Raw genomic sequence first — 23,727 nt, 5'->3', positions numbered from 1 at the left:
ACTACTCAACCTGACCATCAGTGCATGGCTGGGAACTGCATCTTTATCCTTTCCATTGTTAGCGACACACCTGAACTTCAATTTATAACCAGCATTATGGAGCGCTGCTGTTGATTATGGCCATACCAGTGTGAAAGCGTCTGATCTCGGAAGTTAAACACGCACGGTTAGGCCAGTATACATGGATGGTTGCAACCCTGAATGCTGTCAGCTTTCTTTCATTACTGTTGTACTCAACCTGAACATCAGTGTATGCCTTTCAAATGCATGTTTTTTCTTTCCAATGGAAGCGCTCCACCCCGATCTTCAATATATAACCAGCATTATGAAGCGCAGCTTTTGCTTACGGCCATACCAGTGTAAAAGCACCCGATGTAGTTTGATCTCGGAAGTTAAACACGCATGCGCTCTGCCAGTGCTTGGATGGGAGACTGCCTGTGATCCCCGGATGCTGTAAGCTTTTTTCCTGTACTGTACTACTCAACCTGACCATCATTGCATGGCTGGGAACTGCATCTTTATCCTGTCCATTGTTAGCGACCACCAACTTCAATTTATAACCAGCATTATGGAGTGCTGCTGTTGATTATGGCCATACCATTGTGAAAGCGTCTGATCTCGGAAGTTAAACACGCACGATTCAGCCAGTATAAGTGGATGGTAGACCGCCTTGCAACCCCGAATGCTGTCAGCTTTTATTCATTACTGTTGTACTCAACCTGAACATCAGTGTATGCCTTTGAAATGCATCTTTTTTCTTTCCAATGGAAGCGCTCCACCCCGATCTTCAATATATAACCAGCATTATGAAGGCAGCTTTTGCTTACGGCCATACCAGTGTGAAAGCACCCGATGTCATTTGATCTCGGAAGTTAAACACATATGCGCTCTGCAAGTACTTGGTGTTGCTACCCGATCTGCGGTGCCTACCCGATTTGCGCACGCATGCGCAGAGCCTTTCTATTACGACTGTCTCCGATCTCCGTTTTTCTACTTCGCGACACGAGTCCCCATCTGATTTGTCTTGCGTACGCATTCTCTGCCTCTGCTTAATTAAAATTCATTTCACGACGCTGCCCGATTTGTTCTGCGCATGTCTAATGTTTTACGACATACGTCACTCGTTAGGTTTGAATTGTACTTGCGAGTCATTTTTGTGTTGTCGTTTATCTCCATCTGTAAGTGGACTTCTTACTGGAAAAGATGACAGCTTTTGAATTTTATAATGTTTTGGAAGAATATTCATCGCCTAAAAAATTTAACTCAATTCGAATGAAGAGGGAGCGAAATGAAATGCGACGTATGTCTCTAAACTTTAATATGGATACGTATAGCTTTTTGTAAGTACATCGTATTGATGAAAAAGGCCATAAGGATTTTCCTTTTTAGTTGCTGTACGACATTCGTAATCTCGTGGTTTAAATGTGAAAGTCGCAGCATTTTCTGTATTTGGGTTAATGGATGCATTTCATTTATTTCGTAACGTTTCTTTTAACATTTGTTAGCATTTTTCATCTTAAAGAGTGAACAGCATGCTAATAATTAAGCAAAAAAATGTAATCGAGGTGTCGAATTAGGAATAGAATTGGGAGTGCATGACTGACACTCGGCCGGTGTAAAGTGTTCCCTCCAAAGCCATCGGTATTTTTTATTATGTTGATATCACATTACATCGTTACAATAGTTTTTCCATAATAAAGTTAATAAATATATAATAATGAAGGCTAAATTACATACAAAAGTAGCAACAGCTAAGTTATTACAAGAAAGCGAGATGCAGATAATAGCGTTACAAATTGTTAATGAAGCAGATCAGAATCTTACACATTTTAATTATTTTAGTGTGTTTTCTGTTTCAATTTCTAGCATATTAATGTCCATACAGAAAGATGTAACAGAGGGTCTAACATTCAGTACTTTACACTTATGAATATGAAATTTATGAAGCAAGGAAACCACAGTTACTCCATTTTCTAACATTTAGTCTTCAAATTGTATACAGTATAAGAACAAGAATTAAACAGTGAGATATTGGTTTGTCATTCAAGACAGTAACAGAACTAAATCTTTCTAAAACATTTTGGAATAGGAGTAGAAATAAAAAATCTGAGGGGATCTTTTTTTTCATTTGTACATAAACTACATTTTTGCGATATATTAATTTCATACTTATGAATTAATTTGTTAGTTGGGTACTATTTATTCATAATTTTGAAATGGATTTCTTTAACCTTGTTTGGTAGAAAAATTCTATGGCAGAAAACAGGCAATTTTAAAATTTATATCCAAAGCCATCAGAGAAGTGTGGTGTGCATCTGATGTGGCACAGTGACAGGCTGGGCACCTGCTGTTGTCATTTGTCATTGGTTTATCATTTAAGCTGTTGGTTTAGGAGGAGTACACACACATTTTACTGAATGTAATGGAGAATGCTTGCTCCTTAGAAATAACTTCTTTCTTGTTGCCGCAGTTAGAAAAACAATGCCCCTTTATTGTGTTTTTTTTTCTTAGACCCTACAGGATGCCTGGTGGTAACCAGCCTTCCAAGTGGCTGAACAGATGCCAGTGTACCCCAATTCTGAGACACAACTGGATTTCATTTTCTTCTGCTTTTAAGATTCCCAATTTGAGATGATGTGCTGTTCCTGTTAGATTTGCTATTTCTACAGGTAAGACTACTGAGGCTTTGTTTCAAAAGTAATTTGTGAACAATTTCTGCAAAGCCTCCCCATATTTATTATTTGATCTGTAATATTTTGCTGCCTTGAATACTGTACTGTATGTCTGCTCACTCTGTCCAGTGACTAACACAGCTTTTTAATTTTAGACTGGAAAGCCTCAGAGTGTGAATCTTCACAAACACAGAGACTGAGGTGCATCAGTCCCAGCAGTCAGTAAACAGGGATATTGTTCTGTTTTGCAAAATAACGTTTATTTTCTTAAGTTGCTGTACTTTGTTTTCGGATTTTGAAAGAGCTGAGATGTAATTTTAACTTAAAACAAAACTAAGGTAGGAGAGAAAAATGGAAGATATTTTCATGTAAGTACCGACACCTGAGCACATCACATTAGAAGTTATACAGATATACAGATTATAACACAATATCTACTGTATGTGTAATGTAAAAGGAAAAAAATGATGTTACATATAATGACAGTTAAGTTGAGGTTCTTTCAACATCCAACAAAAAACCACAGTAATTTAAAAAAATATTATTAGTCAGACTTTACTCTAAGCAGACCTTTATCTATGGTGATGGTTTACTTTGGTAATAATTGATCTACAGGTGAACCAAGAAAGGAGGCAGAACAAGAAGTAAAAGTACACTTTATAAATGTTTGAACTCCGTGAGTGAATATCTACTGTGTTTATGTTTTTAACAGTTGCAGTGAAGTAGAAGAGTCCGGTCGTGTTATGGGGCAACAGTTCAACAAGAAGGACAAAGAGATGTGTGCCATGTTGAAGTAGTGGCTGCCCCTCCTGCCCGGCACTTCTAGAATCTTCCATCTCAAACCCTGCTCTGATCTGCTGTGCCTTTGCCAAATGATCACGTGGTATTGGCCTTTTTGGTTTTTTTTTTCTTCTGAAAACTGTCTCGGTCTCATTACACTGGCTGTCTGTCTCACATAGAATTGATTTTAAGGGTCTATTAAATAATTAGAAGGCTTTGAATATTTTAGACCCTGCCTTTATTTTGGAGTGTCTGCTCACAACATCTCTTTTCTGAAACATTGCTTTGCTTTTTATTCTAAGATCAACCATAAAACTGGTAGCTTTCTGTACTCTGGAATGCTTTGCCAATAGAGGACTGCCAGGCTATAAATGTCAAGCATTTCAAAAACTTCAACAAGCCCAATTTTCTAATTTCGCTTTTCTTAATTACTTGCATTGGTTGTAATAGTTTAGAAATGGTACTGTGTACACTTTGTAAGCTCTGCACTGGGCACTGACCTCTGCTGTGTTTCTCTGTTGTTTTTTTCCAGTTTATTGCAATGGTGCCCTCTACGTCTCCACCGTCTTTTAAATCAACCCCAACTTCCTGTGATAGAAGAAAAGTTCACAAGACGTCCTGAAATGGAATTGTGATTGGATTGAGACGGCCACATTTATGCATGCTGGGATGTGCAGAGGGGAGTCTATGTGGGCTTTAGCTTGGGAACCCCAGAAGTTTATTATCTCCAGAATCCTTGAAGGCTGCAAGTTTGTCTTTGTCACCGGCCATTTGACCAGGCAGTGTATTTATTACTAAGGAAAAGAACCCCTCTATTTGCTTCTCATTTACTTTTATAATGCCTTCAGTTTTCTTTGTAACCGTATATTTTTGTAGAGCAATTTGAGCAACAATTGTAAGCAAAGGTGGTGTTAAAATATTATTCGTTAACAAATATTAAAGGACAGATCAGGAAAAATATCAGTTTAAATCAAACACATTTTTTATGGAATATTGCTGGATAACAACTCTTTGACTCTGAGTAGCATCTTGTTCATAAAGCTAAAATAGCATTTTTCCTTTTTTGACAAATTTAGTGATTAACTTTTATTGTGTTCAAAACCTTGGCTAACATTTTTTTTAAATACTAAGGTAAAAATCTGTAAATATATTTGTGTTCTCCTTCCCTAATAATTTTTAATACCACTCCTTGTTGGCCATTTTCATTGTAGTTGTGTTCTAGTTAAATGCATTTCCCATTTATACATCTTTATGATTACTGAATTTTCTACTCATAATATATACATATAAATATGGGTGTGTATACATTTTTTTTGAGAAACATTGTTCACAGATCTTTCACTTTTATTTTTAAAAATACCATTTATTTCTTCAATACAAAATGTATGAATAAGTGTATTGTATTTCCTTTTTTTTAAAGTTATAAAAATGAACTGGCTCTGTGTCAATATGGGTGAATAAAACCATTGACATGAGACGAGGAGTCTGCACACAAACAGCGGTGTGTTATGTTGATTAAACTTGTAAGAAAGAATATCACTGCCCGCTGTCCACATGCTGTTCATTATAAACTGAACTATTTCATGCTGTTTAAATTCTGCTCAGTTAGTGGAGAATATTTTATTTTACAGCTGTTAAATTCAGTTCAGTTTTATTATATTAATAGGTAAGTTGGTTTCTCAGCGGGTTTTACAGAGACGCCTTGAAATAAAATTAAAAACACATTACTAAGAACAAACATATTGCAAATATGAACTACAGCAACAAGCAATTACTGTAAAAAAAAAATAGATCAAATAGATTGATTCAAGTGATAACAGCTCATTTACTTAATTTAAGTCTGTGGGTATAAAGTTAAACTTATCTGTGAGAATAATAGCCATTGGAATAAATGAGGATTCGTACCGGTGGCTTTATGCTCTTCATTTCTTCAACATCTGACCTGATTGCACAACTGGGAACGAATTAAAGAATTTTAACAAGTGGACAGTCACAGTTAATACTAAGGACAGGGACAGTCAGCACAATGAAATGCAACACAGTGTTAATTCTTTTCTTTTTTGAAAAAGTATTATGTATCCAACCAGTTTTATAGAAATATATTAGGTTTTGTAAACCTGATGCCTTAAGACAAATGGCAATTTTATTATTAATAATTGACGTCTAAAGATATTTTTAAACAAACACAATTTGCTCATAAGAGAGAAATTGCAACAATAGATCAAAACGGAAAAGAAACTTTATATGATTTATTACGTGAGTGGGAAAATAAAAACACTACATACTTTATATAATATATATATAATATAGTACCTGCTAAATAATACAAAGAGTACACAGCATGTGTTTCACCGTAATTGGGGCTCATTAGGTGTGCACACCTAAGCTTCCTCTTACGGCGATCGAACATTGGACATCAACGTTACGTCACAAAGGCTGCTTCGTTTATTTTGCAAGATGAATATTTTTATTATGGTCAACTAATGTGGAACTAAAATGTATATACCGTAATGTCAAGTTGTACTGCATGCACAGTTCTGATCGGGCCGTGCCGTAAAGTGGATTTTTTTGCTTTTAAAGTTTTCTTCATTAAGCGCATGCGGTGTGTGTCACTACCTGGTTCCCGTTACCGGCCCACTCTGCTTGCGCATGCGTATTGAAAGGCTACGTCATTGCACACTTTACGGTGCTGTCCAATCTGTTTAACGCATGCGCGAACACTTTCCGGCCTGTTAGGCTTTCAATACGCCTGCACGCGCAAATCGGGTAGGCACGCAGATCGGGTATCGACACTTGGATGAGAGACTGCCTGGGAACCCCGGATGCTGTAATCTTTTCCTGTACTGTACTACTCAACCTGACCATCAGTGTATGCCTTTGAAATGCATCTTTTTTCTTTTCAATGGAAGCGCTCCACCTCGATCTTCAATATATAACCAGAATTATGGAGCGCTGCTTTTGCTTACGGCCATACCAATGTAAAAGCACCCGATGTAGTTTGATCTCGGAAGTTAAACACGCATGCGCACTGCCAATACTTGGATGGGAGACCACCTGCGAACCCCGGATGCTGTAAGCTTGTTTCTTGTACTGTACTACTCAACCTGACCATCAGTGTATGCCTGGGAACTGCATCTTTATCCTTTCCATTGTTAGCGACCCACTCGAACTTCAATTTATAACCAGGGTTATGGAGCACTGCTTTTGATTATGGCCATACCAGTGTGAAAGCGTCTGATCTCGGAAGTTAAACATGCACGGGTTTGGCCAGTAAACGTGGATGGTAGACCACCTGGCAACCCCGAATGCTGTAAGCTTTTTTCCATTACTGTTGTACTCAACCTGAACATCAGTGTGTGCCTATGAAATGCATCTTTTTTCTTTCCAATGGAAGCGCTCCACCCCGATCTTCAATATATAACCAGCATTATGGAGGGCAGCTTTTGCTTACTGCCATACCAGTGTGAAAGCACCCGATGTCATTTGATCTCGGAAGTTAAACACGCATGCGCTCTGCCAGTACTTGGATGGGAGACTGCCTGGGAACCCCGGATGCTGTAAGCTTTTTTCCTTTACTGTACTACTCAACCTGACCATCAGTGTATGCCTGGGAGCTGCATCTTTATCATTTCCATTGTTAGCGACCCAGCCGAACTTCAATTTATAACCAGCATTATGGAGCGCTGCTTTTGATTATGGCCATAACAGTGTGAAAGCGTCTGATCTTGGAAGTTAAACATGCACAGGTTTGGCCAGTAAACGTGGATGGTAGACCGCCTGGCAACCCCTAATGCTGTAAGTTTTTTTCCATTGCTGTTGTACTCAACCTGAACATCAGTGTATGCCTTTGAAATGCATTTTTTTCCTTTCCAATGGTAGTGCTCCCCAACGATCTTCAATATATAACCAGCATTAAGGAGCGCAGCTTTTGCTTACGGCCATACCAATGTGAAAGCACCCGATCTCGAAAGTTAAACACGCACGGGCTCGGCCAGTACTTGAATGGGGGTCCGCCTGGGAACCCCGGGTGCTGTAAGCTTTTTTCCTTTACTGTACTACTCAACCTGACCATCAGTGCATGGCTGGGAACTAAATCTTTATCCTTTCCATTGTTAGCGACCCACCCGAACATCAATTTATAACCAGCAGTATGGAGTACTGCTGTTGATTATGGCCATACCAGAGTGAAAGCGTCTCATCTCGGAAGTTAAACACGCACGGGTTCGGCCAGTATACGTGGATGGTAGACCGCCTTGCAACCCCGAATGCTGTAAGCTTTTATTCATTATTGTTGTACTCAACCTGAACATCAGTGTATGCCTTTGAAATGCATCTTTTTTCTTTCCAATGGAAGCGCTCCACCCCGATCTTCAATATATAACCAGCATTAGGAAGCGCAGCTTTTGCTTACGGCCATACAAGTGTTAAAGCACCCGATGTAGTTTTGTCTCGGAAGTTAAACACGCATGCGCTCTGCCAGTAATTTGATGGGAGACCACCTGCGAACCCCGGGTGCTGTATGCTTTTTTCCTGTACTGTACTACTCAACCTGACCATCAGTGAATGGCTGGGAACTGCATCTTTATCCTTTCCATTGTTAGCAACCCACCCGAGCTTCAATTTATAACCAGCATTATGGAGCTCTGCTTTTGATTATGGCCATACCAGTGTGAAAGCGTCTGATCTCGGAAGTTAAACACGCACGGGTTCAGCCAGTATACGTGGATGGTAGACCGCCTTTGTGGCAACTGAATGTTCTCTTCGTTCCCTTGTACTAATTCATATCTGAGAAGTAAGCTTTACAAAACCAAGTAATAGCATGCTTTGTTTTAGCAAACAGAAAAATATTTGTGCAAAGGACTTAAGGTCTGAGCATTCCACACATAACTCTGCCTTATCAAGTTTTCCCTTAGCTTACATCTGAACGCCATAACAAAAGGAGCCAAGAAAGTTTTACAAGGGACATTAAAGGGGCTCAAGGATTGTGTATAATAAATATGGTGACTGATGCATTTTATAATGATATTAAATCACGCATTCTAGGGGTATAAAACGGGACCCCTCCCAACAGACGGGGTTCAGAAGAGCCCTGACCCTGTCATGTATATTTGATTGTCTGCTCTTCTGAAACCATCAGTGTATGGCTGGGAACTGCATCTTTATCCTTTCCATTGTTAGCGACTTACCCGATCTTCAATATTTAACCAGTGTTAGGGAGCGCTCCTTTTGCTTACGGCCATACAGTGTGAAAGCGTCTGATCTCGGAAGTTAAACACGCACCAGCTCGGCCAGTACTTGGATGGGAGACCTAGTCAAGTGTGGTCAAATGTTGAGCCTTTCTGATTTGATTGAGCAATTTGTCCACTCACAGCATTGGCTATGCATTGAAACGGGAATTTTGATTAAGCAGACAGAATTAATTGTAAAAGTGCCAAATACCATTGGGCTTTGGTACTGACATGATAGGGCTAGGCCTCAGATTAAAACTTCCCTTAATAGCACCAAAATGCTCCAGTCATGGCGCACCTGGGAAAGCATCCATTTTACCTCAAACTCCGTTTCTGCTTGTTTTGCCTCCTGGAGTTGATAATGGCATTCTCTGATTATCACCCTGGGTTCTGTAATTATTTTGTGTGCAATAATGGAGGTCCAACCTGTTTTGTTATCCACTTTCCCTTGGACAGACAAAATGGTTATTTCTAGCTCCCATTTCTGATTGACCACCAGATTTGGACTGAAATTCGTTTACCTTTAAGAGTATAAATGAGTGTAGTTGAGCAGAGTGTGAATCAGGTTCCCATTCTTTTCACATTTTCAACAAGTTAAGATGATATATCCTCTCGGCTGGATGACAATTTGGCTGTTTCTCGTAATAGTCAACCAAGCCTTTCCTTTCATTACTTTTGTAAGCCCTTGCCAGTAGGCCGATAATTTGGAATGAGAAGTAGGAATTAAAACAATACGTTGGTCAATTGAACTCTTAAAGAATTGTGTCACAGTTGTATAGAAGGGCCTGTGTTGCTTGTGCACATTCAAATCTATCATGTAATTGCGTATTGTATTAAAGAATATTGGTGGAGGGGAGTGTCTCACTTTCTCATTCTTTTTTTATAATATCTGTTATACCACAGGGCTGTTGACTGTACTTCCCAATATGCAAAAAAGATGAGGGGGAGTAACTGATCCCAGTTTTTGCCATCCTCTCTGACCACCATGTGGATAACATTTGTTTGAGCGTTTGATTAAATTACTTGACAAAACCATCCAATTAAAGGATGATATACTAAACTATACAGGTGTTTTATTGTGAGTAATTTCCCAACTTCCCTGAAATTGAACATATCCGAGGTAAAATCCGTCCCTTAATCTGTAAGGCCTTCTTTCGAGATGCCAATATATGCAAAAAGCCCCACCAACACCTCTGCAATATTTTTTTAATTTGCTTGTCAATAGCAATAGCGTAATCTACTATTGCCAAAATATATTTATATCCTTCCTCCAATCCTTTAATCCTATGTAGGAATAAGAGGAGCATGGTTCTTCTAAGGAAACTGTCATAATTAAAATTCTGGGCAGGAACTACAAAAGTGATAGACTACTATATTAATGTCTGGCCAATACAAATGAACAATGACTTAATCTACCCCTTATGTTCAGTTACACCAATATAATAAATTGCTGTTACATTACAAGCGATGAGCAGTTCTTTGACTGCCTATAATGACGACTGCATTTTTAGAAAACTTTACGGAATCATCATTCTATTGTTCTTTTTCAAAAGACACTAGCAAATGTCGGAATTAGAAATGAGGGTCAAGAAGGGGATCTTGCGTGACCTCCTACAGCAGGATTAATGAGTCTCTGCTGACGACTCTATGGTGTTGTGAACTGGGAGTCCCAAAAACATACAAGTCCCATAAATACTCCCAAAAATTGCTGTTGATGGGGGATTGCTGTCAAAAGCCTGACTAGAAACAAAAGAGGTATTGAAGATATTTATAAAATAAAATATTTATTTTTAACAAAAAAAATGCTTTGTAGCAAAAGACGCTTCTTAAAGTACAGATGAAATTACCTGAGGAGGTAATCCACAGCAAACACAGTTCCAATACATAATACCAAGAAAAAAGTCAAAATCTCAGCACAGGTTAAAAAATCCAGGAAGTTACAATATGAATAATAGAAAGACCAGTAAGCATCCCACTTTGTAGCACATTTGAAATGAACATCCAGGAACTATGGGAGATCCTCCAGATTGATAGGGTGGAGGGTATTTCCTGGCAGGGATTGGCAGGAGGACCCACCTGTTAGAGGACCAACCACAAAACACAGAGGACATAACCAAGGCATTTTATAATTGGATAAAAATTAAGAATAATGCACATGATAAACAAAAGAAACATTTAACATAAATAAATTATACAAAAATCAGACAAGGAACTTTCAGCCCCAGCTAATGGAGAAACTCTGGTTGAAGCATAACATATCTCCATCCTCCAAGTGGAGCAGACAACTGGGTATGTCTTGGTAGTGTCAGTAGAGTGAATGAGACCGGTTACTGGATGCCCCCTCTTGGTGGTCTCAGCAGAGAAAATTGGAAATGTGACTGTACAACACCTCCTAGTGGTTTCAGCAGTACAAATGTCACAGAAGACTAGGCACCACCTCCTGGTGATCTCAGCAGGTCAAACTAGACAGGTGACTGAGCACCACACCCTGGTTATTCTAGCATAGCAGGCAAGAAGGGCAGACCACCTCCTAGGGGTTTCCCCATGGTAAAAGAGACAAGCAGATAGGCACCAGCCCCAGACAGTCCAGCAGGACAGACAAGACTTTCTTGGCATTCTCTGGCAACAAGGCACTCTCAACAATGAAACCCCATTTTAGTGGTCCTGGACTTACAAGTGATGAGGCACCCCCTTCTGGTTGCCCTGGCAGAACAGACTTGGTATGCAGACAACCTCTAATGTTTCAGAGGTTCCAGACAGTAATACAGCGGCAGTCTCCTCCTTGCTACTTTCTGTAAGTAACACAAAAACTCCAGCATAATTCCTGAGTAGCCTGAATGCAGCATCCTTTTTTCACTCGCAGCTGTCCACTCCATGCTTCTGTTTTCCCACAGAGGAGTCCAGTCCACATTATGTTTTCTTTCTTCCCTGGGTATGACGTTGAATGCCATCCAGCTCTGTAAGCGGTTCTGCAACTTGTAGGGAAATCATGGGGGTTGGTGGCAGGATTGGCACTCTAGCCACCATAAAAACAACTTCATGCAGCTCTGAGACAAAAGACGGGACTCTTTTCTGCTCTCCATGGAACAAGCTCTGCTATGGCTGCTCACATTATGAAGGGGATGGGAAAAAGCCCTCAGGTGCCCCAACCCCATAAGAGTCAAATCTGTCAGAGAGCCAATGGGAACAGGACTGTTGGGGATCAGAACTAGTGTGGTTCTACAGCACTTGGGTCCCAGTTTGAGTTGTTCCATCTGGGTAGGCGCATGGAATGTCTTGTTTCTCCGGAATGATGATCCTCTTATTCTGCTGTTGGGGGAGCTTTGTAAACTCCGCATATCAATGGCGACACTATCTGAGGTGCTCAGATCTGAGACTGGCTAGATCTCTGTAGGTGGGTATTCCTTTTACTGATGACTGCCATACTCAGGGAGTACCTGTTGCTGTGGTGGATGCCACTACTTTCAACAAATGTATTATGATGTGGTAAGTGATGTCTTGGTGAGTGAGAGATTTTATTTGCAGCTTTACTCTGTGATTAATGGGTGCCCGTGAGCTGACACTCCTCTGGTCATGGGTGACTTAAATGGCAACACTGGCACTGACAGGGCCTACTATGAGGATTGTGTTGGTCCCAATAGGTCAGGTGACCATGGTAAAACTGTCTCCATGTTCCTTGACTTTGCAAAAAGTCAGGGTATGTAGATTGCTGGATCGTGTTTGCTGTGCCGTATCATTGGACTTAGTACTCCAATACTGGTGGTGCAGTGAAGGAGATCGATCACATCCTTGTTGGCAGACACTGAAGGCTCTTACAAAACTGCAGGGTCAACAGAAGTGCCCAGCTTGTGAATTCTGACCACAGACTTGTTGTTGCTACTCTGAAGATCTAGCTAAGGCCAGTAGGGTACCACCTACTAGGAAAATGAGGCTGGACCTGGCCAGACTCCAAGATCAGGCTGTTTATAATGAGTTTTTATGCAGCTTGTGTGAGGAACTTACAGACTTGGGTGCGACTGCTGATTCTAATGTGATGTAGGAGACATTTCGTGACAAGACCCTAAAGGTTGTTGAGGGTTGTGTTGGTGTTACCAGTTGTCATATTTGGGACATAAAGTTGCACAGGAGCACTCAGTATTTTCCAAGAGACAGAAACTTTATTCCAGTACAGACGAAACAAACACAAGTCTCTTTCAGGAGTGATCTGGCCGCACAAGGGATAACTGTCAAACCGGCTGCCTCGGCTCCACCTCTTGGTCAAAAAAATACAAAATCTTTCTCTTCAAAGGGGTGCGGTGGCTCAGGAGCCCTGACAGGAGCAGAGTGTGTCTGGGGGAAGACAGACAAGGCAGTGAGACACTAGGATAGCCTAGGCACGGTCTTTTAAATGTTCAAAGCCCTGCGTGACATGGCAGCAAGCAGCAGGCTAGCAGTTGATCCTGCAAAGATGAGGTGAAATGCTGTGTTTGTTTTCCATTGAATCACTTTTTTAGAGGGGGTTTCAAAGGAGCGGCCACATCCCCTAGGGGTCGCATTCACCATGTTCACACAGTGTTCCCAGAAGGAGGTGTTTCATCTCGCAGGGCACTCTGGATATGCTCAAGAGGATTCACAGACCACAGCATAATGGCAACTCCGGTCTGTACCAGGAACTGTGAAGGACAGCTGTGAGGGCTCTGAGGGCAGATAAGAAGGCATTTGTTAGAGGAATATGTGAGCAAGTGGCACACCATCTATGGTCTAGTGACCCACATCCTAGTTACAGAGGAATCGAAGCATTACGCATATCCAAATCTGTTCCTTGGAGAGTCACAGTCGGGGCAGCTGATGGAACGGTCCTAACAGATGACGCTGCAGTTGTGACCCACTGGGCTGGCTACTTTGAGCAGGTGTTTAAAGCTGATCCTCTGGCTAGGATGTTGGATATCTTTGGGTCCACGGTTCTTGAGGTTGATCCTTCAATTAGCTGTGAACCACCCAATCTCGCTGAGATTGCAGACGTGATGAACCAGCTGAGGGTTAGGAAGTTCTCCAGGCTGGTAGTTAGGCTGTCCTCCTGGCATTTCTAACAATCTTTGCTTCAATTTGGGAGACAGGCATCATCCCAACTGACTGGAAAATGGGACTTGTTGTTCCTATCTAGAAACAGAAGATTGATTGCATGAATTGCAACAACTACAGGAGGATAACACTGCTCTATGTGCCAGGTCAAGATCCTTGCTAGGGTCGTCCTTAATAGGATCCGTGATCACTTGCTGAACCTACTAGTGACCGGAGCAGTCTGGTTTTACACCTAAGAAATCTATCATCGACCTCAACTTGGCACTGAGGGTTCTCATGGAGTACAAACACGAATATCGGCAGAGTTTCTTTGCAGCCTTTGTTGATTTTTGTAAAGTGCTCATTGCAGTTGATCAAGCTGCCCTCTGGGATATCCTGAGACTTCACGTGATCTTCTCAAAGTTGCTGGATATCATAGTCGGCCTGTACACTGGTGTCAATGGAGTCTCTGATCAGGGCTCTCGAGAGACTAAGTGAGGAGTCTGAGTGACTGGGCTTGTGAGTGTTTTGGATAAAAACCAAGATCCGGACCTTTAACTTCCTCTTGGGCACAGCCATCAGCAGTGTGTCTGTCTGCGGAGACAGTGTCGACCTTGTTGAGAGGTTAACTTACCTTGGCAGTGACATTCACGTCTCTGGTAACTCTTCCTATGAAGTCAGTAGATGGATTGGGAGAGCAAGAGGGGTCATGAGGTCGCTGGAAAGGGGTGTGTGTTGCACTCCCGATAGATACAGTGCATCCGGAAAGTATTCACAGCGCATCACTTTTTCCACATTTTGTTATGTTACAGCCTTATTCCAAAATGGATTAATTTAATTTTTTTCCTCAGAATTCTACACACAACACCCCATAATGACAACGCGAAAAAAGTTTACTGGAGGTTTTTGCAAATTTATTAAAAATGAAAAAACTGAGAAATCACATGTATATAAGTATTCACAGCCTTTGCTGAATACTTTGTTGATGCACCTTTGGCAGCAATTACAGCCTCAAGTCTTTTTGAAAACGATGCCACAAGCTTGGCACACCTATCCTTGGCCAGTTTCGCCCATTCCTCTTTGCAGCACCTCTCAAGTTCCATCAGGTTGCGTGAGCCATCAGCACAGCCATTTTAAGATTTCTCCAGAGATGTTCAATCGGATTCAAGTCTGGGCTCTGGCTGGGCCACTCAAGGACATTCACAGAGTTGTCCTGAAGCCACTCCTTTGATATCTTGGCTGAGTGCCGAGGGTCGTTGTCCTGCTGAAAGATGAACCATCGCCCCAGTCTGAGATCAAGAACGCTCTGGAGAAGGATTTCATCCAGGATGTCTCTGTACATTGCTGCAGTCATCTTTCCCTTTATCCTGACTAGTCTCCCAGTTCCTGCCGCTGAAAAACATCCCCACAGCATGATGCTGCCACCACCATGCTTCACTGTAGGGATGGTATTGGCCTGGTGATGAGTGGTGCCTGGTTTCCTCCAAACGTGACGCCTGGCATTCACACCAAAGAGTTCAATCTTTGTCTCATCAGACCAGAGAATTTTGTTTCTCATGGTCTGAGAGTCCTTCAAGTGCCTTTTGGCAAACTCCAGGCGGGCTGCCATGTGCCTTTTACTAAGGAGTGGCTTCTGTCTGGCCACTCTACCATACAGGCCTGATTGGTGGATTGCTGCAGAGTTGTCCTTCTGGAAGGTTCTCCTCTTTCCACAGAGGACCTCTGGAGCTCTGACAGCGTGACCATCGGGTTCTTGGTCACCTCCCTGACTGAGGCCCTTCTCCCCCAATCGCTCAGTTTAGATGGCCGGCCAGCTCTAGGAAGAGTCATGGTGGTTTTGAACTTCTTCCACTTAAGGATGATGGAGGCCACTGTGCTCATTGGGACCTTCAAAGCAGCAGAAATTTTTCTGTAACCTTCCCCAGATTTGTGCCTTGAGATAATCCTGTCTCAGAGGTCTACAGACAATTCCTTTGACTTTAAGCTTGGTTTGTGCTCTGATATGAACTGTCAACTGTGGGACCTTATATAGACAGGCGTGTGCCTTTCCAAATCATGTCCAATCAACTGAATTTACCACAGGTGGACTCCAATTAAGCTGCAGAAATATCTCAAGGATGATCAGGGGAAACATGATGGACCTGAGCTCAATTTTGAGCTTCATGGCAAAGGCTGTGAATACTTACGTACATATGCTTTCTCAGTCTTTTTATTTTTAATAAATTTGCAAAAACCTCAAGTAAACTTTTTTCATGTTGTCATTATGGGGTGTTGTGTGTAGAATTCTGAGGAAAAAAATGAATTTAATCCATTTTTGGAATGAGGCTGTAACATAACAAAATGTAGAAAAAGTGATGCGCTGTGAATACTTTCCGGATGCACTGTATGCAAAAGGACGAAGGTCGAAGTCTTTAGAGTCCAAGTGCTTCCTGTCTTGCTATATGGTTGTGAGACATAGACGCTATCCAGTGATCCGAGATGAAGACTGGACTCTTTCGGTACTGTGTCTCTCCGGAAAATGCTTGGGTACTGCTGGTTTGACTTTGTGTCAAATGAGCGGTGGCTCACAAAGTCCCGAATGAGGCACATTACCTGCATTGTGACGGAGTGTCAGTTATGGCACAAAGGACAAGTGTCATGATTTCCAGAGGGTGATCCGGCTGGCAGGATCCTCATTGTTGAGGGCCCAAGCGGCTGGACCAGGCCAATGTGACATCCATGTAACACCTGGCTGTGGCAGATAGATGGTCATTTCCGGAGGGTAGGACTGGATGGTATGTCTGTCTGGGGGGTTGGCAACCAGGATTCCAAGCTGTTTATACTCCTTGACCCAGAGGTGTTCCTGCCCAGCAGTCCACAAGTCCTTATTCCTTCCGGGTCAGGGTAAATAGTCCTTATCTTTAACCCGGAAGCACGTCGTTTCTTCCTGTCACGGGATTATGATGCACTTCCGGGTTATAGTTTGCGCCCCAATAAATGCAAATTATCGCCAATATACTAATAACCCAATAGTGCTTCACTCACTCAGAATATGGAAATGATGTAGGAAGCATTTTAAGATAGAGAATCTTTTATTGGTGGCACCTCTGAACGAGAACCACCTTTTTCAACCCTCGCAAACATATGCAGTTTTTAATGCCTACAAAACATTTGGGATTAAATCACTTAGAGATCTGTACATAGACAACGTCTTTGCATCTTACGAACAATTACATTCTAAATTTAACTTTCCAGCAACACATTTCTTTCACTATCTTCAAAGTAGAAGCTTTGTTAAACAGAACCTGCCCAATTTTCCTCACCTCCCTTTTCCCTCTATGCTGGAAAATATATTGATCAGTTTCAAGGACTTAGACAGCATTTCTGCAATTTATAAAACCATGTTACAGTTCCTCCCTTTCAAAGATCCAAGAGGACAATGGGAAAAGGATCTTTCCCTCAACATCTCAGAAAAGGAGTGGAAGGTAGCAATGCAGAGAATTCACTCGGGCTCCATATGCGCAAAGCATACAATTATTCAACTCAAAATTATATATCGAGCACATCTGTCTCGCTTAAAATTGTCCAAAATGTTTCCAGAGCAAGACCCGACCTGCGAACGCTGCAATCAAGTTCCAGTCTCACTGGGTCACATATTTTGGGCCTGCACCAAATTAACATCATTCTGGACCAACATTTTCAAATGCCTTTCAGACAGCCTTGATGTCACAATCCCTCCTAACCCATTAAAAGCTGTGTTTGGGGTACTCCCAGATGGGCTTAAAGTGGAGAAGGACAAACAAACTGTATTTGCCTTTACTACACCACTGGCACTGACTTATCTTGCTCAACTGGAAGAATCCTAACTCACTGACTTTAAGTCAGTGGGTAACTGATGTAATTGGAAAAAAACAAATTCTCACTTAGAGGATATGTGCAGTCATTTTTCAAAACATGGCAGGATCTAATCAATAACATTTTAGAATAGGCTTTTAAAGCACTAAGGAAGGAAATTCTCTCCCTATTCTTTCATTTTCTTCTCCATTCATCTATATTTACTTATTAATTTATCTGTTTACTTATTTTTTACTAGGTTTAAGTTTTATTCTGCTGCCCATGCTCTCTTTCTCAGGGGTGGGGGTTGATTTGTTTTCAATTCTATTCTTGTAAAATTGATCTATTTGTATGGAATGTTGTGTGATTTCAATACAATCAATAAAATAAAAAAAAAAAAGAGGTGGTTAATTCTGTCCCAAAAGCACATACGCCTGATAAATACTTCGAAAATGTCCCTCTTTGTGGGGATTACCATCAAACACCTGACTGGAAACAAAAGGGGACTTGAACAATCTTTGTAAAATAAAAAAATATTTTAACAAAAATGTAGCACAAGAAGCTCCTTAGAGCACAAAAAATGTACCAGACCCATACCAAAGGGTGAGACTAGTGTTACTGGAGCTTCCCTATTGCAAGAGTAAATAGTGATGAGCAACAATATACTGTAAATGTTACTTCTGTAGTCTATTGATGCTGTTCCTTTAAACATGTTTACAACCAGCTCTCCTGTGTATGAGAAAAAATGGGGCGTTAGCAACTGTCAGGCCACAATAAATTCCTCCCTGTGCCCATCCACAATTTATGGGTTCATGGAGACATGGGCAGTTGGGTATGATGTATCCGACCTCCCTGCACTTGAAACAGCACAGGGAGGTGATGACTCCTTTTTTGCCTGGGCTACAAGGTCTGAACCTCATCTGGAATGCTCTGTGTAGTGGGCTTGTTGGTGTTATGGATTCCTGGTTTTAGCCATTGGTCAAGCTTATTCAAAAGAAAAGGCTTCAGAGTGGGCCAGCTGCTCTAGGTCAAAGTGTCATTCCTGACATTACCTTGCCTGCTGATCCAGAGTGATTCCATTCCTTCACAGGGTCTCTGTTTTGAGACAATCATAATCCCAGGCAGCCTGCTCATCGAGGGTGTAATAGGCCCATTGTACATCACCTCTTCAGGAATGATGCAAGTCATTGTTGTTATTGTTTACATCCCTCCTCGGGCGGACATGGAGATAGCGTGTGACGTCATCTACGTCACTGTTGCTAAACTACAAACACAGCACCCCGAGGCGCTTCTGCTAATCTCTGGAGACTTTAACCATGTGACACTGGACAAAACATTACCTGCCTTCTCCCAGTATGTGGATTATAACACCCGGGGAAATAGGACTATTGACCTACTGTATGCAAAAGTTAAAGATGCATACAGCATCACCCCGCTGCCTGCGCTTAGGAAAGCAGATCATAACCTGGTTCTACTTCAGCATCACTACAAACCAAGAGTGAGGGAGCTACCAACAACCACACGCTCATTCAGGAAGTGATCCCCTGAGGCAAAGCAGGCTCTGAGAGACTGCTTTGGAATTACGGACTGGGATATCCTGCAGGGGTCACATAGTGAGAACATTGAGGAGGTTGTTGATTGCATTACTGACTACATCAACTTCTGTATGGACATTGTAGTTCCAGTAAGAACAGTACACTGCTATGCTAACAACAAGCCATGGATTACAAGTGACATCAAGGGCCTTTTGAATTAGAAAAAAAGGGCTTTTAAAGGCGGTGATCAGCATGAGCTCAAGCAAATGCAGAAGGAACTCCAAGTCCAGCTCAGGGCGGCAAAAGAGCAGTACAGGAGAAAGCTGGAGCAGAAGTTGCAGAATAACAGCATGAAGGAAGTGTGGGATGGGATTAAGATCATCACTCGCTGCCGCTCAAAGCAGGGTGCCACCACCGAGAGAGAAGTGGAGAGAGCAAACCTGATGAACAACTTCTTTAACAGGTTTGACCACCCTAATCCACTCTTACCTCAGAGTACTTCATCCTCCACCCATCTTTCTGCTGATACCAGCATAGGAGAGAGCTTCCCCCCATCCACAATTACAGGAGCCTAGGTAAGCAGAAGACTGAGGAGACTGTGCCAGCAAAGCAATAGGTCCAGATGGAGTATCGCCACGACTGTTGAATGCCTGTGCATTGGAGCTGGGGTGTCCTCTACAGCGCATCTTAAACCTGAGCCTGTAATAGGGAAGAGTCCCGAGGCTTTGAAAAATATCTTGCATCACCCCAGTACCAAAGGTATAACATCTAGGTGAGTTGAATGACTTCCGGCCTGTCGCTCTGACATGACATGTGATGAAGACCATGGAGCAGCTGCTGCTTCACCACCTGAGGTCACAGGTCCGCCACGCCCTTGACCCTCTGCAGTTCGCATACCAGGAGAAGGTGGGAGCGGAGGATGCCATCATCTATATGCTACACCAATCCTTCCCCCACTTGGACAGTGGCAGTGGTGCAGTAAGAATTATGTTTCTGGACTTTTCTAGTGCCTTCAGCACCATCCAACCTCGGATCCTTAGGGACAAACTGACAGAGATGGGAGTAGATTCATACGTGGTGGCATGGATTGTGGACTATCTTACAGACAGACCTCAGTATGTGTGTCTCGGGAACTGCAGGTCTGACATTGTGGTCAGCAGCACAGGAGAGCCGCAGGGGACTGTGCTTTCTCTGGTCCTGTTCAGCCTATATACATCGGGCTTCCAATACAACTCGGAGTCCTGCCAAGTGCAAAAGTTCACTGACAACACTGCTATCATGGGCTGCATCAGGAGTGGGCAGGAGGAGCAGTATATGAGCCTAATCAAGGACTTTGTTAAATGGTGTGACTCAAACCACCTACACCTGAACACCAGCAAAACCAAGGAGCTAGTGGTGGATTTTAGGAGGCTCAGGCCCCTCCTGGACCCAATGATCATCAGTGGTGACTGTGTACAGAGAGTACAGGCCTGTAAATACCTGGAAGTGCAGCTGGATGATAAACTGGACTGGACTGCCAATACCGATGCTCTGTGCAAGAGAGGACAGAGCCGACTATACTTCCTTAGAAATCTGGCGTCCTTCAACATCTGCAATAAGATACGGTTGTGGTGAGCACCCTCTTCTACGCGGTGGTGGCTGGGAGGCAGCATAAAGAAGAGGGATGCCTCATGCCTGGACAAACTGGTGAGGAAGGCAGGCTCTATTGTAGGCACGGAGCTGGACAGTTTGACATCTCTGGTGGAGTGACGGGCACTGAGCAAGCTCCTGTCAGTCATGGAGAATCCACTTGATCCACTGAACAGTATCATCTCCAGACAAAGGAGCAGCTTCAGCGACAGACTGAGGAGATCGTTTCTCCCCCACACTATGTGACTCTTCAATTACACCCGGGGGCGTAAATGTTAACACTATACAAGATTATAGATTGTTATACCTGCCTCGCACTCTCCACCTTGCATTTTTTAACTTGCATTGCGTTTTTATCACTCTTTAAATAATATTGTTTTTATCAGTATGCTGCTGCTGGATTCTGTGCTTTTCCCCTTGGGGATTAGAGTATCTATCTATCTATCTATCTATCTATCTATCTATCTATCTATCTATCTATCTATCTATCTATCTATCTATCTATCTATGTCTATGTGCACAATCAGCCTGCTCTCAGTGATGTCTTGTTGTAGTTCAGTCAAAAAAGAGGGTAGGCTTTGATATCCTCCTTTGGGTGAAGGGGTATGAGTACCTGTGAAGAGACAAATGCCCTTTTCTCTTGTAGAGCTGCCCTAGCTGTCTGGCATGCTTCTGATTCCGCCATGTATGTCTTTTGGTTCACTACCTATGCCCTGAAAGCTTGTATTTGGTTGGACAGGACTGTGACCAATGTTATGAGGTTGACTGGTTCTGTCATTCTCCAGTGCATCCTTCAGACTATGTCACTATAACACAAGTTGAAAAACAAAGTTGAAGTGTTTTGGGCACTGGATGATGATCCCCATATATCTGAAAATTAAAAAAAGCAGTTTTAGCAGAAGTAAATTATTGACAATTATTGCCATAGGATATCTTCAATATAGCTAGCCTGAAGTGCTGTGGTAACAATTGCTCTTTTAAGGTGGCTCAGCAGGAGGAGGTGGGTTCTACTGGCCGGAGCCAGAAGTGATGTAATTGTTCCTCACACTGTTGATCTTCTGTTCTGAAGGCAAAAGGAAAGCAGAGGAATTAGGTGGCAGAACCAACCTTCTGCTCAGGGTGGAATTACAAGCAGACAAGCTCTGAAGTTGTCTCCGAAGCTCTCATGTTTTTATTTTCATCTCAATCGATTAATTAAAGTGCAGGTTTATTCTTCATATATCATGAGACATATGAGTGGAACAATGCATGTATTTCTTACTCTGTCTTGTTGATGAGCCAATCAAACTGCACTCATCCAATAATGCTTTAGCTATCTTGACATTACTCGCCAGTCTTGTTGCATGACACATCCAGCCATATGGTTCTTTCACTACACTGTTAGATTTTGGCCAGGGTTCTTTCTGTGGTTGATGTTTATGTTTCTTTTCTTTGTCTTTCTTGGTAATTTTTCAGTTTGAATTATTTAGCATGGTTATTTCTGTTAATATTGTTCTTTTCATTTATCATTTAGTTCATATGTTTAATTAATTATTGTTTTGTTAAGTTTAAAAATATTTACACACTATTTCTTTAAATGTGCTTTATGCTCCCTATATTTAGTAGACATTTCCCCAGGAGGCGGGCCACATGTCCATCACAAATGAGAGACTGCCACCAGCTCTTTTATAGGCTGATGGGAAATGCAGTCCCACACTGCATTCCAAAATTTCCTATTTAATGCAACTGGTACTAATTTTTGGGGCATCTAATTTTGCTAGTACTTATCAGTAAATTTTTCTTAATTTTATATTTTTATTAATTAATCCATCCTTCAATTGTCTTTACAAGCCAGAGTTTTATGGTTTCTCTCTTTGTAAGTCATTTTTGATATATTTTGATTAGCATAAAATGTAGTAGTTTGGGATTGGCTGCCTAGGAGGAAGGCCACATTGGCAGGGCATTGAAGTTCCTGGCCTGATTTGTGGAGCATTTTTGACGCCTAACAACCCCTTATGCCATTTTTGGAACTCCTGTTGACAACAACTTCAGCTTGTATTTATTTAAACTTTTGTTTGTCTTTTAAATATCATCTTGTACAACGTGTTATTATGTTTTAAATATTAATTGTTTATTTATTATCTATTGAATGTTTTGTTGCTGAGGTGGGCTGGCCCCCTGCCCTGGGTTTGTTTCCTGCCTTGCGCCCTTTGTTTTGCTGGGATTGGCTCCAGCACACCCCCGTGACCCTGTAGTTAGGATATAGCAAGTTGGATAATGGATGGATGGATGGATGTTTGATTGTGTAACCCACCCACAGGGGATGCACAAACCAGTGTGTTTCTTCGTGCCAGTCCCAAGCTCGGATAAATGGGGAGGGTTACGTCAGGAAGGGTATCCGGTGTAAAATTTTGCCTAATCAATATGCGGACAACAATACAAATTTCCATACCGGATCGGTCGATCCCCAGGATAACACTTAGAAATTGATCTCAACAGTAAAGTTTTGTTAGGAAACTATTTATATATTGCAGCAGTGTTGTCACCTTAATTTAAATATAGAACTTTTTTATGAAGTATTTCAATGAAACACAATGCATTTTAATGCTGAAAAAATATTTCCAATGTAGCGCTATAGCTTATGTATGTTGCAGGTGTGTTTTCTTACTACATCAACAGGACATCCAGTAATACTTGAATATAAAACAAAATTTATCAATGCTAAAAAAAAAATAATGTGTAAATGTAGTGCTTCATAAATTGTATCAGTTAGAAATTGATGTCAACAGTAATATAATGCCAGGAGGCTGCTATTTATATGTTGCAGCAGTGTTTTCACCTTAATGTAACTATAGAAATTTAAATTGCACAGTACTTCAATGTAACACAATGTATTTCAAAGATGAAAAAACTACATTTGAAATGTGCTGCTGCAGCTTGTGTACCAGTTAGAAAATTATCTAAACAGTACAGTTCTGTTATAACTGTCGCAGCAGTGTTTTCTCCTTAATTCATTAACAAACCATTTCAAACCAATGCATTTCAAGGCTG

At 41.6% G+C, this 23,727-nt stretch overlaps 1 protein-coding gene, 1 long non-coding RNA gene and 2 pseudogenes across 3 annotated transcripts in view; 3 read left to right on the top strand and 1 right to left on the bottom strand.

Annotated features, from left to right (window-relative positions):
- The window catches only part of LOC120535743 (AMP deaminase 3-like), a 187,899-nt gene that overhangs the window by 124,720 nt on the left and 39,452 nt on the right, over positions 1–23,727 (bottom strand). The window lies entirely within an intron of this gene.
- Positions 2,600–4,141, top strand: LOC120535760. Its single transcript, XR_005634969.1, has 3 exons — positions 2,600–2,669; positions 3,385–3,555; positions 3,985–4,141. It is a non-coding gene; the product is annotated as an uncharacterized LOC120535760 (long non-coding RNA).
- LOC120520281 lies at positions 6,898–7,016 on the top strand (annotated as a pseudogene).
- On the top strand, positions 7,383–7,491 carry LOC120519929 (annotated as a pseudogene).

Source organism: Polypterus senegalus, chromosome 1 (genome assembly GCF_016835505.1).
Source record: "Polypterus senegalus isolate Bchr_013 chromosome 1, ASM1683550v1, whole genome shotgun sequence".
NCBI lineage: Eukaryota > Metazoa > Chordata > Cladistia > Polypteriformes > Polypteridae > Polypterus > Polypterus senegalus.
Note: the sequence above shows the minus strand (reverse complement) of the source record. Positions and strands in the feature narration are given on the sequence as shown.